This window comes from Panthera uncia, assembly GCF_023721935.1.
Source record: "Panthera uncia isolate 11264 chromosome A3 unlocalized genomic scaffold, Puncia_PCG_1.0 HiC_scaffold_11, whole genome shotgun sequence".
Taxonomy (NCBI): domain Eukaryota; kingdom Metazoa; phylum Chordata; class Mammalia; order Carnivora; family Felidae; genus Panthera; species Panthera uncia.
The window spans coordinates 8,571,052-8,584,186 of NW_026057578.1; positions in this window are offsets into that span (position 1 = coordinate 8,571,052).

Here is a 13,135-nt window from a genome sequence, read left to right on the forward strand (position 1 = left end):
ATTGTACCATCAAAAAAGAAGGCATTTAAGGCATGGCATACAAGATAAACACATCCACCCCCCCACCCCCGCCCTCCAAAATAAATATTTCAAGTAAACGTCTTGCTGGGGTTAGTCTGAAGACCAGGATTGGCGGAGAGCAGGAAGATTGAGCAATGACCCTCCATAATCTTGTGTCTTTTCCTTTCTCGGAATCTTCCCCTCCCCCACTCCACGTGCCCGGGAGAAAGTATTCCGATGTCTTTGATTGTCACCATCCTACAGTAGAGAGTTTGCCGAGAGACAGTCTCTCTAGAGAGTCGTCCCTGCTAGTCTGGTGACGACAAAGAACAAAATACAAGCTCTAAGGGAAGGCTCAGAAATAGCACGGTCTTAAAAATCAGGAAGAGAGAGAGAGAGCACGTAAATTTCTTTGAGTTGGGGTAATAATCTAAGATAAGAGGATCTCCAAGGTACACATTCCAAACTTAAAGGAAAGAAGAAAGAAAGAAAGAAAGAAAGAAAGAAAGAAAGAAAGAAAGAAAGAAAGGTGTGGCAAAATCAAGATGCATACAGAGACCAGGCAGGTAGAGAGAGAGGTGAGCCAGGCAGCCAGGTGGGGGCCAAATCGGTCTGGAGGAGGGGCCACCGTTCCTCACCCCTGGCCCCCTATTGCCATGGGGCTGCGAGTTCAGACTTGGTTTGGCCAAAGCTCACGTTTTGTTGAGAAAAGCCAGAAATCCCGATCTTTATGTAAAGGTTACTTGAAAAATGCTGGCCACTATTTCAAAACGTTTAAATACCACCTGAGCAAAACAAAACAAAGCAAAACACGCGTGTGGGCCCCCTTGGCCACAGCTTTGCTGTTGCTACTTCTGGACAACATGAGAATCCGGGAAGGATTGTTCAAAGCCTATACTTACACCCTTCGGTTACCTATTAATAGCTCCTGAATAACTCTGGCTGATTAGATAGATCCTGACTGATAGCGTGGATACTTCACTCTTTAACTTTGTCATTTGCCATGTATTCACTCACCTAGATTTGTTTGTTTGTTTGAATGTTTTATTATTCATTTTTGAGAGAGAGAGGCAGAGCATGAACAGGGAGGGGCAGAGAGAAAGAGATACACAGAATCTGAAGCAGCTCCAGGCTCTGAGCCGTCAGCACAGAGCCCCACGCGGGGCTCAAACTCATGAACTGGGAGATCATGACCGGAGCTGAAGTCAGATGCTTAACCGACTGAGCCCCCCGGGCACCCCGCACTCAATTAGGTTTTATTGAATATTTACTAGATGCCGGGAACTAGGCATTGTATAGTGTGCTCTTGTTGAAAGGGAAACCCAGCATTAGAAACCCATTCTTCGGGACATACCCAGTCAATAATGCCAGGAAAGTTCTATAAAGCAGGCTTGGAAGATGCTATTCACCCTTACATTAGCAACTTGCTCGTTGTACGTGACGTAATTAAATCCTTGATTCAATAGATCGATTCATATCTACTTGAGGACACTCATTTAGGATTCCCAAACCTTGGAAATCTTAGAAAAGATGAAACTCTGTCTCATTTGTGTTTGTGGTACAGTACCGAGCTCGGATTTGACCTCTATGCTGCTTAAAACACAAGTAATTCCCTGAAAGAGACATTCACGTTTATCGTTTGGTATTATGTGGGCAAAATGGAAAATTAACTGGTTTCTGTATTGTAGGCATTTTTCTCCCCTCTGGAAGTGATCCACTTCACAAAAGAACTAATCTTTTTCCCTAGGGATAGTAATACTTTTAAAGTGGAGATCGAGAGTGGTCTTATAAATGGTTTAAAAATTGCAGGTACCAAAAGAAGCAATTTCTTGCACATTTGGAATGGGGGTCATTTGGTATAACCTTTCCAGAAGGCAATTTGGCAGTATGAAGGCATATATAAAATACAAATACCCTTTGATACGGATTTCTTGCCTTTAGAGATTTACCTTAAGGAAAACCTCTCTCAAGTGTGAAGAACTACTCACACGAGTGTGTTTGAGCAAGGCCCAATCTGGAATAATCATAAACTGCAAACAACTGGGAGGTCCCCCCAAAGCGGACAAAGGGTTACAGACACTGCGACCAAGCCACACAGTGGAATATTTGAAGCCATCGGCAAAAATAATGTCTGCCTATGTTTATTATTGCAGAAAAACGGTCTCCGACATACAGCACAGAATTCGTGTACAATTACTGTCAGAAAAGTCAAGAATGATGGTCACAAGATGTTGGGAGCGCGCTTTTCTGTGTGGTAGAATCTTCCTGATTTTTACTCTCCGCGTACTTTTCTCTACGGCTGAACACAGGTGGCTTAAACAACAAGAAAGGTCTCTTTTCCAAAGAATTAGGGATGCATTAGGCAGAGAAACGACGTGGGGCAGGGTAGGGAAGAGAAAAAGCAAAGAAGTAGAAATAAGAAAGCTGAATAAATAACTTTCTCGATTAAAGAATAGTGTTGACCCCTATTAGGGGTCAGAGGTTAAAACGGTTCACACTTAGGGTACACAGCCACCTCCCAGTACTTCCGCCTGGGGCAGGACAGCATTTCCCTGAATGCCCCCCACCCCTGCTAAAAGGACAGAGAGCCATTTTATCACACTGTACAAGCCACGCTCAGCGCCTTTTTATTATTTTCTTACAGATCTAGTTCCTGTTCACCAGATCTTCTGTGTTGTCGATCAGCTTTTAAAGCCACCTCTGCCAACCACAAGAATCAGTTGAAAAACTCATGAGACGGCTATTCGATTGCCTTCCCTCCTGGATTACAAACCCTCCCAGCTCACAGGAAGGTGCCTTCTGGGTCAGGTGCGCATACTCAACGTTTGCTTGAGTTCTTGCAGATATATAGCAAATCATCTAGAGGGTTCCAGACTATGTTAGCCATGATAGAATGAATATACAACAACGATTGCTGTGGTCAAATCAGCGGAGGAAACTTTTTGTGGATTTTCAAAGGGAGGAGGTTGTGTTTCCTGAATCTATTGACCGTGGAACTAGTCCCTCCCCAAAGAACAACTCAGTTCTTCAAAAGGATAATAATGAGTGAGTCATCCTTGCCTTAAAAAAAAAAAAAAAAAAAAAAAAAAAAAAAAAAATTCCTGGGGCGCCTGGGTGGCTCAGTAGGTTAAGTGTCCGACTTCAGGTCAGGTCATGATCTCACGGCTGGCGAGTTCCAGCCCCACTCGGGCTCTGTGCTGACAACTGGGAGCCTGGAACCTGCTTCCGATTCTGTGTCTGTCTTTCTCTGCCCCCTCCCCTATTCCCGCGCTGTCTCTTTCTCTCTCTCTCTTTCTCTAATACAAATAAACATTAAAAAATTGTTTTTGAATTCCTTATTTTTTATATTCTATTTCCTGCTGATCCACAACTATTTTATTTCTTCACCCCACCACACGTGCAAAAATTTTTGTATAAGGGACAGTTCGGAAAAACTGAAACTGGGGGCGCCTGGGTGGCTCAGTCCGTTAAGCGTCCGACTTCAGCTCAGGTCACGATCTTGCGGTCCGCGAGTTTGAGCCCCGCGTAGGGCTCTGGGCTGATGGCTCAGAGCCTGGAGCTTGCTTCCGATTCTGTGTCTCCCTCTCTCTCTGCCCCTCCCCGGTTCATGCTGTGTCTCTCTCTGTCTCAAAAATAAATAAACGTTAAAAAAAAAATTAAAAAAAAAAAAAAACTGAAACTGTTTGTAAAGGCATATATACGTGTGTCATCAAAGTGAAAGAAGTTTATTGCATGGGGTGGGATGTATTTTCATGACATGATCTGCCCACCTTGATGGATTCCAGGGGCCATGATGAGGGATGAGAACATGCCTGACATGGAATAAGTACCAATAAGTATTATAACAAACACAACCATTCTCATAACTATAGTAACTCAGTGAGATGGGCCTTGTTGGTTCACTCAGTTGACAGGCGAGAACACAGAGATCCAGAGCAATTAAGCCAAGTCGCACAAATTCCCACAGCAGTAAAGTCTGAATGAAACACAAAAACCCAGATCAACTGATCCAAGAGTTCAAACCAGAATACCTTTTTTTTTTTTTTTTTTAATGCTGATGTATATAATGTACGTAATGTTTATTTTGGGAGAGAGAGCGTGAGCAGGGGAGGGGCAAAGAGCGAGGGAGAGGCAGAATCCCAGGCAGGCTCTCTGCACTATCAGCACAGAGCCCAACGCGGGGCTGGAACCCAGGAACGGGGAGATCACGACTTGATCTGAAATCAAGAGTCCAACGCTTGAGCCACCCAGGCGCCCCACCAGAAAAACTTTTAATGAACGTAGCCCTGGGCCCAGCAGAAAGCAAAATCTCACGGGCTCCCTATTATTATGCTCACGTTGTGCTAAATGCTTTATTTGAGGGAGTGGTTCTCTGGGCTAGATCGGACTTCAGTCCCACAGATGAAAGACTCAAGAACCAGCTCTGAATGCAGCACAGGTTTATAACCACCTGCAACAGTGACATAAATCCTGTAAGCATGGACAAGATCTCCTCCAATACTCACTCATTCACTCATCCACTCAATTTCCTTTTCATCAACAACTATCTTTTTTTTTTTTTTTAAAGAATCTCTGTGCCCCAACGTGGGGCTCAAACTCACAACCCAAGATCTAGAGTCGCACGCTCCACCGGCTGGGCCAGCCAGGCGCCTCTCTATCTCGAGTATCTAATTAGAACCTAGGTAATTGTGTCCAACCTCATGAACAGTATGTTCAGCCCACAAAGACAAGGTTCCGTGATCCTCATTCGAGCACAAGGGACCAAAACATCGTGAATTAAAAGAGGCTGGAATTGAAAATTAAGTCAGGTGTTTGTTTTCGACCATAAACTTGAAGATAACTTTAATGTGTCCTCTTTGGGTCTGAAAATGGATTTCTACTATCCGGCCACAAAGACGCAAGTGCCTCCTAGGCATAACTGATAATGTGTGAGCAGCACAGTGGAATTTAAAATAGTGTGCTTGCCCATACAATGTTCACGTAGCTGGTAAATCTTAGAGGAAGGTAAGATGTGAAAACCAAGGCTCTGGAGGGCTAAGTGACAGGCGTGAGGTCACACAGTCAGTGATCTTCACCCGGCTATCAGCAGGATGCTATTGCTGTCATTCCTGGTGTATACCGATCATCCATACTTCCAGGTAGCTGGGACGTAATCTCCTTCTTACAAATTTGAAAGGTCTGGGGCACCTGAGTGGCTCCGTTAAGCATCTGACTTCTGCTCGGGTCATGATCTCGTAGTTCTTGAGTTCGAGTCCCGTGTCAGTGCTGACAGCTCAGAGCCTGGAGCCTGCTTCGGATTCTATGTGTGTGTGTGTGTGTGTGTGTGTGTGTGTGTGTCTCTCTGCCCCTCCCCTGCTCACATTCTATCTCCCAAAAATAAACAAACCAAAACAAACAAACCAAAAAATACAAGTTTTAAAGGTCTGGTCCACCTTCCCAAGATAGTAGGGGGTACGCATGTGATTATACACGCGTGAAAACGCCCCAGGACCTACTGTAACACCAAATTGAGATGGAAGTCTTGCTGTCTTGAGAATATGCCAATTCTATGTACTTTCAGTAGCATTAGATATTAAAAAAACATATATATGAAGTTTGAAAGTAATTTTAAGATTCCTTTAAAAAAAAAAGAGTTATATTGGGGCTCAGCCAGTTAAACGTCGACTCTTGCTTTCGGCTCAGGTCGTGATCTCACCGTTCGTGGGTTTGAGCTCAGTATCGGGCTCTGTGCGGACAGTGCGGAGCCTGCTTGGGCTTCTCTTTCCCTCTCTCTCTGCCCCCACCCCCACTCACTCAAAATAAGTAAATATTTAAGACATAAATAAACATAAATAAACTTTAAAACGCATTAAAAAATGAAATAAAAATGGAGAGTTACAACAGTTTTTCTTACAGAATTTGGTCAACCATGATTGCCAGTAACAATGAGATTAACAATAACAGTAATGGTTAAGAATAACTAACGTGTGATGAGGGCCTATCACGTGTCTGACGCTCTGAGAACCTTGTAGGCACTATAGATATGACCCTCCCATGGCTTTATGAGACGAGTACTGTTATTAGCTTTATCTCATAGATGCAGAAACTGAGAAGCAGAAGATTTAAACATTCACTCAAAGTCATATGGTCTAAAAGAAGCTCCTAATTCGCCCTGGAGATACAAAACCCCATGAGAAGTGATCCCTGCCCTCAAAGCTGAGAGAAGGCGGCAGTCAAACAGAACCTTGCCATTTGCAACGACGTGGATGGAACCGGAGTGCATTATGCTAAGCAAAAGAAGGCAGTCAGAGAAAGACAAGCGTCATGTGACTTCACTCGTATGTGGAATTTAAGGTACAAAACAAATGAACATAAAGGAAGGGAAGCAAAAATAATATAAAAGCGGGGAGGGAGACAAACCGCAAGAGACTCTTCAATACGGAGAACATACTGAGGGTTGCTGGCCGGGTGTTGGTAGGGGGATGGGCTGGATGGGTGATGGGCATTACGGAGGGCGCTCGTTGGGGGGAACACTGGGTATTGGGTATAAGGGACGAATCGCTAAATTCTATTCCTGACATCATTATTACACCATATGTGAACTAACTGGGATGTAAATTAAAAAAATAATAATAGTAAACATTTAAAAAGTCAAAAAGAAACCCCACAAAAAACTCAGCATATAGAGCGTCTCTGAAGTGGAGAGGGTGGTTGATCCCCTGGGTGGCAAAGGAAAATATTAAAACTCCCACTTCTACTTGCTTCTTATATAAAAATAGTAAGAAAGACCCGAGGCTTTAATTTAAATTTGACTTGCAGATCAACAAGTCCTTTTTTAGCGTAAGTATGGCCCAACTATTGTATGCTGATAGCGCTTGGCTAAATCGTCTCTCCAAAGTTTACATTCAGCAGTCACTGTCTGCCAGATTCAGCTGATTTACTGATTGGATTATTTAGTTTTGCCTAAACCAGTTTTTCCCCAACCGAAATACTTTGTTAGCATTATCTTCAAGGCCTGGTGATACGGGGCAGGCCCTGAGCCCGGGCCTCGAGATGCTTTGTATGTTTCCCTCTTCTTGCCCTTTGGGACTTTGAGACCGTCAGGTGCAGAACTTTGGGCTACTGTCCTGGAGGATGAGGGTGACAAACCGTCCCAGCTGAGGACTCCTCGACTCCCCAGCTGGACGTGAGGGAGGCCATCCATCATCATCCAGCAGCTGGCCAGCTGGCCACAGATGCATGAGCGAGAGCCCAACTGTGACCAGCCTGCCTGGCTTCACCTAGAAGAAGACGACCTAGAAACTAAATGGTTGGGGAAAGGCCGTGCCTGGCTGGGCAGGAAAGGATGCGTCCTTGTGGGAGCAGAAGATACACGGAAAATCTCTCTACCTTCCTCTGAAGTCTGCTCTGAACCTAAAACGGCTCTACTACTTTTTTCAGTTATTAAAAATTAAAATACTTGTTTGTCTCTGTTTTGTTATTTTTTGGTGTTTTTATTCATGTTTGAGAGACGGAGAGAGCCGGGATGTGAGCGGGGGAGGGGCAGAGAGAGAGAGAGAGAGAGAGAGCGGAGAATCCCAAGCAGGCCTCAGGCTCTGAGCTGTCAGCGCAGAGCTGGACGCAGGGCTTGAACTCATGGACCTCGAGATCATGACGGGAGCCGAAGTTGGAGGCTTACCCAACTAAGCCACCCAGGCACCCCCAAAATTAGAATAATTTTTGTAACAGTTGGTTGCTTCAAGGTTCTACATTCTGGCACGGTTCATCACACAGAAAAAGCAAACCAACATACTGAGTCAAGATACTTAGGTGGCTAGACCTTGCATTGGCCTATTGGCCTTCTTTTTTTTTTCTTTTTTTTTTTTTTTTTTTTTTTTTTTGGCCAAGGCCCAAATTCTCTCTCAGAGGCTTTGTGCTCTAAGGAACTTAAAAAAAAAAAAATCTAATTGCATTAATTTTTGCATTAATTTCTGTTGTTTACAGAAAAAAATTTTTTTTCTGTTGTTTTTCACTCCTGGGATTTCTGTTAACGCTCACCTCTCTCCCACAGGTATATGAATTTCCTTGTTGTTTCTTCTGTTACAGAAAACCCAGTGTATTTCACACACGAGGTTAATTACAGGGGCAATATGTACACAAGCAAAACTGTGGTTGGAAACTTTTAATTGGGCATACAAGTGGCCAGCTAGATGTTCAAATTAAATGGTTAGCCATCCAACCACTACTTTGTAACAAGCAGGGAAAATTTCTCCCCCAGCTGTTCATGATCTCCAACGGTGCCTAAAGTTCAATCTATACAACAGTCGCTGGGATAGACTATTCATTCACTCGCTCATTCATTCATTCAACACAGTTCTTTTTAAGATTATTTTTAAGTAATCTCTACCCCCAACGCGGGGCCTGAACTCACAACCCTGAGATCGAGAGTCATGTGCTCCACTGACTGGGCCAGCCAGGCGCCCCCATCAGCACAGTTCTTGATCGCCTACTATGCGCCAGGCATTTTGCCAGGACGTGTGGGCTAGAGCAAGGAACCCAACCTGGCTGTTCCATGGCATCACGAAGCCTGTGTTCTACACCCCGAAGGCTCTGACTTTGTGAAGTTTCGCGGCTAAGGTCAAGTCTAGGAAACTTTATGAGGCACCTACACTTTGAAGACTGTCGGGCGGAACGAGACCAAAGAAAGAATGGCTACATGCTATCTTGGCAATTCTTTATGATACCAGATAACGCATTTTCCTGATAGGTTTGCTTTTTCATGCGGTTACCTGATTTTTGAATAAACAAAGAATATACTGTCTTGGGCACTGAAGATACATCCAAACCACACGGTGCGCTATGTGGGGGCCCGAAGCTGAACGCACACTCAGCGCAACTGGAGAATCGGTAATAAACACCCACCTCACTGAAGCCTCTTGAGTCCTAACTCAAAAGAAAGTGGACTTGGGGGCGCCTGGGTGGCTCAGTCGGTTAAGCCTCCGACTTCGGCTCGGGTCACGATCTCGCGGTCCGTGAGTTCGAGCCCCGCGTCGGGCTCTGGGCTGATGGCTCAGAGCCTGGAACCTGCTTCCGATTCTGTCTCCCTCTCTCTCTGCCCCTCCCCCGTTCATGCTCTGTCTCTCTCTCTGTCTCAAAAATAAATAAACGTTAAAAAAAAATTTTTTTTTTAAAGTGGACTTAAAAAAAAAATTCTTTTTTGAGATATCACTGACATATCACATTATGTTAATTGCAGGCATACAACATGATGATTCAGTATTTGTATATATTGTGAAATGGTCACCACGCGAAGGCTCCTTAACATCCATCACCACACACAGTTACAAATGTTTTTCTTGTGACGAAAACCTCTTTAAGATCTGCTCTGCGCAACTTTCCGATAGGCAACGCGGTATTGTTAACTAACAGTCACCACATCCCCAGGACTTATTTAGTAATTAGTAATCTTTGGTTTGAATTATTTGGATGGCTATCTCAGTTTTCCCCCGTCATCATGACAGGAAGTGGGCAAATGGGTGTCTAGATTGTTCAGCCAACAAATAATTTTGGAGCAACGGCCGACAAATGGGTGTCGTTCCCACTGCTGGGGATATAGCAGTGAAGAAAACAAGACAAAAACTCTGCCCTCGTGGAGCAGACATGTTTAAGCTGAGGCAACGGGTTAACACAGTAAATAAGAAAAATACGTATCATTGGCGATTATAGTAAGCGCTTTCTAGGAGTATCCGTGTATTCCACCGTGATGCCGGACACATGCCATTTTTTCTAATTTTTAAAACGTTTGTTTACTTTTGAGAGACAGAGAGAGAGAGAGAGAGATAGCATGAGCAGGGGAGCGGCAGAGAAAGAGGGAGACACAGAATCCGAAGCAGGCTGCAGGCTCCGGGCTGTCAGCACAGAGCCCGACGCGGGGCTCGAACCCACAAACGGTGAGATCATGACCTGAGCTGAAGTCGGACGCTTAACCGACTGAGCCACCCAGGCCCCCCATGACACATGATATTTACTGTGTGACTGCCAAATACTCCCGATATAATCCTAATCGTCTTTTTTTTTTTTTTTTTTTGGTAACAATTTATGTCTTAAGTATGAATTTCACTGTTTGATCCTTTATTATTTTTTTTAATGTTTATTTATTTTTGAGAGAGACAGCGTGAGCGGGGGAGGGGGCAGAGAGAGACAGACACACACACAGAATCCGAAGCAGGCTCCAGGCTCTGAGCTGTCAGCACAGACCCTAATGCGGGTGTCGAACCCAAAAACCATGAGATCATGACCTGAGCCGAAGTCGGCTACTTAACCCTTAACCGATTGAGCCACCCAGGCGCCCCTTGTCTTTTTTTTTTTTTTTTTTTTTTTAATAGCGAAGCAGATGCTGACCACAATGTCTGTCTTTGTTCAGTTCAGATTGACAGACGCGTGCTGAGCTCTGACAAGCACAGGGAGGTGAGAGGAACATTGGTGAAGAACACATTTCCTGCCCCTAGGGAGAGGCAGGTCCACAAGTAAATAGTTTCAATATAACTTGGTTGGCCCTTCCTAGAGCTAACTGTAACACCAACGTTTTCTGGAAACTGCTGAGTTTCCTCTTGAAGTATAGGAGGGAGTGTCCAGTAAAGAGGCATGGAAAGGACATTCCAGGTGGCTAAAAACAGCATGAGCAAAGGCCAGGGGGCCAGCACCTGCTCCATAGGAAAGCCAGCAGTAGAGACGGGTAGCTCTCTGATGGCCACAGATCACAAAATGTGAATGGATATTGCCACAATAGGGGAAGCTAAGACTGCAAAAGCCTTTCTATAGTGAATCCAAAGTTCAGCATGCCACAGTATTTACTTTCGTCGAACTCTTTGACAGATAAGTATAATGCAAAAATAAAGCCATCTCTTTTTTTTTTTTTTAAAGGAAGGGGCTTTATTTGTTTAATGCTTTTTTGATTCCTATTTATTTTGAGAGAGAGAGAGAGAGGGAGGGAATCCCAAGCAGGCTCTGCACTGTCAGCACAGAGCCCAACAGGGGGCTCGAATCTATGAACCTCGAGGCCATGACCCAAACTGAAGTCGGATGCTCAACCGACTGAGCCACGCAGGTGCCCCTCAAACCATCTCTTTTTCACTCCCATTGAAATCTTGTCCCTTTTCAAAATCTTTTAAACAAAATTCCTCTTTACCATGGAATCCATTCTGTTGATTTAAGAAAAGATCTCCCCTAAAGGAAAACCATCTTTGATCTCACTGGACAAAAAGAACTAATCAGGGGCGCCTGGGTGGCTTGGTCGGTTAGCGTCCGACCTCGGCTCAGGTCATGATCTCAAGGTCCGTGGGTTCGAGCCCCGCGTCGGGCTCTGTGCTGACAGCTCAGAGCCTGGAGCCTGCTTTGGATTCTGTGTCTCCCTCTCTCTCTGCTCCTCACCTGTTCATGCTCTGTCTCTCTCTCTGTCTCAAAAATAAATAAACGTTAAAAAAAATAAAAAAGAAAAGAACTAATCAAACAATACAGTCTATGAGGGGCAGGAAAAAAAAAAAGAAGCAAGCTTCTTTGAGCCACATCAAATATACGACAGAGAAAATGCTTTATTTAAATGCTGAAAACTAACACAAACCAGCTTGAAATGTAATAACCTCTGCTGAATAAGTGAAACCACATGTTGGTCTGACATGAGTTTCTAAGGCACAATTAAAGGTCACTTCGTGTGCACACATCTTACTCTGCACTGAGAGGCTTGAATGTGTTGCCGGTGTTTTTGGCCACCGTGGGGCAGGTGCTGCAACCTGGCACGGTCCACGTACCGGGATGAAGGTAATAAACACTCCACAAACCCGAAGCCTGAAACCCAACCATCCCAGGAACCCACCAGCCCGGGATTTCAGCTGTCCCTGCCCCGAAGTCCTAGGAGACAAGAACTAAATGCGTTTGGCAATCCTTGCTAATTCAGAGCCAAGAGCCCTCCCACGGAAGTGGCTTTGCTCAAAAATGAAAACACAGTTTCCTTTCTACTCTGCCCACCTTTACCTTCACCAGGCTCCTGGGTCCACAAGGAGAAGTTTGGGTGCTCCCCTTGGGAGCGTGGGGTGGTCCAGCCCCAGGAGGTGCACTTGAAGTGATCTCCAGGCAGCTGGCCGGTTTCAGTTCAAGAGTCTTTCATGGAAAGACAGGGTATTTGGAAAGTGACTTTTCAAAACGGTCTTCCCCACCCACCCCCCCCCCCGTTTGTCCCCCCTTTCCAAGTCCCTTTAAGAAAGGATGTGCTGGAGGAAGACTTCAAAGTCGTTCTTTCAAAAGGGAAATCACATCTAGAAAGCTTTTTTCAGAATGAGAAACAAATTATTTGATTTGAAAGAAAAGTAAATCTTCAGAGCAATGAGGGAGGATCAAAGAGTCAGTTCGTGTGAACTTAAGAAGTGACCCTTTCCAGTGGAACGTGACTTTACTCTTTCCATGCACTCAACGCATTTTGGAGATACTGAGTTTGCTAGAGAATCAAAATAAAGAAGCTAATCTGCGTTCCAGAAAATCACGTGATCTCTCCCTCCCTCCCTCTCTCTCTCTCTCCCTCCCTCCCTCCTCCCCCTCCCTCCAGCCAGGCTGTGTGCCCCAACTTTTACACAGTCACCGTGGCCCCTGCAGCGTGTTGTGAGGTGCAGGTCTTTGCACACTTGGGGGAAATTCGTGGGTGGGGGAGACAGAAAACGGCTGAGAATCAGGCCAACCGAAGGAGCAGCTGAGTCCCCAGAGTCCCCACCCCACCCCCCACCGCCACCCAGCCCACGCCCTCCGCCCCCGCCCTCGCCCTGCGCGCTGCAGTCCAGCCCTCTCCCCGCCTCCTGCTCTCCGGACCCAACAGGTGAGCCCACCCCACAGCAGATGGTTCAGGAATCTTGGCGTGTTTTCTTTGTATTTTTAATTATTCAAGCCATACCTAAATACTTCCTTCTGGTAAAAAAAAAAAAAAAAAAAAAAAGTAAAATCTCAAAGCCAAGCACCCCCCTTCCCACCCCACCCCTCTGTGAGGGGTGAAATCATCTGCTAAGTGTATTTTCCTTTCCTAAGTTCTGGCTTCCTGGTTTCCCCTCCATACCCAGTGCGATTCTCAATATACCTTAAGGCGATATAAATGTAGATATTATCTATCAATATAAATGGAAGAAGGAATGAGCAC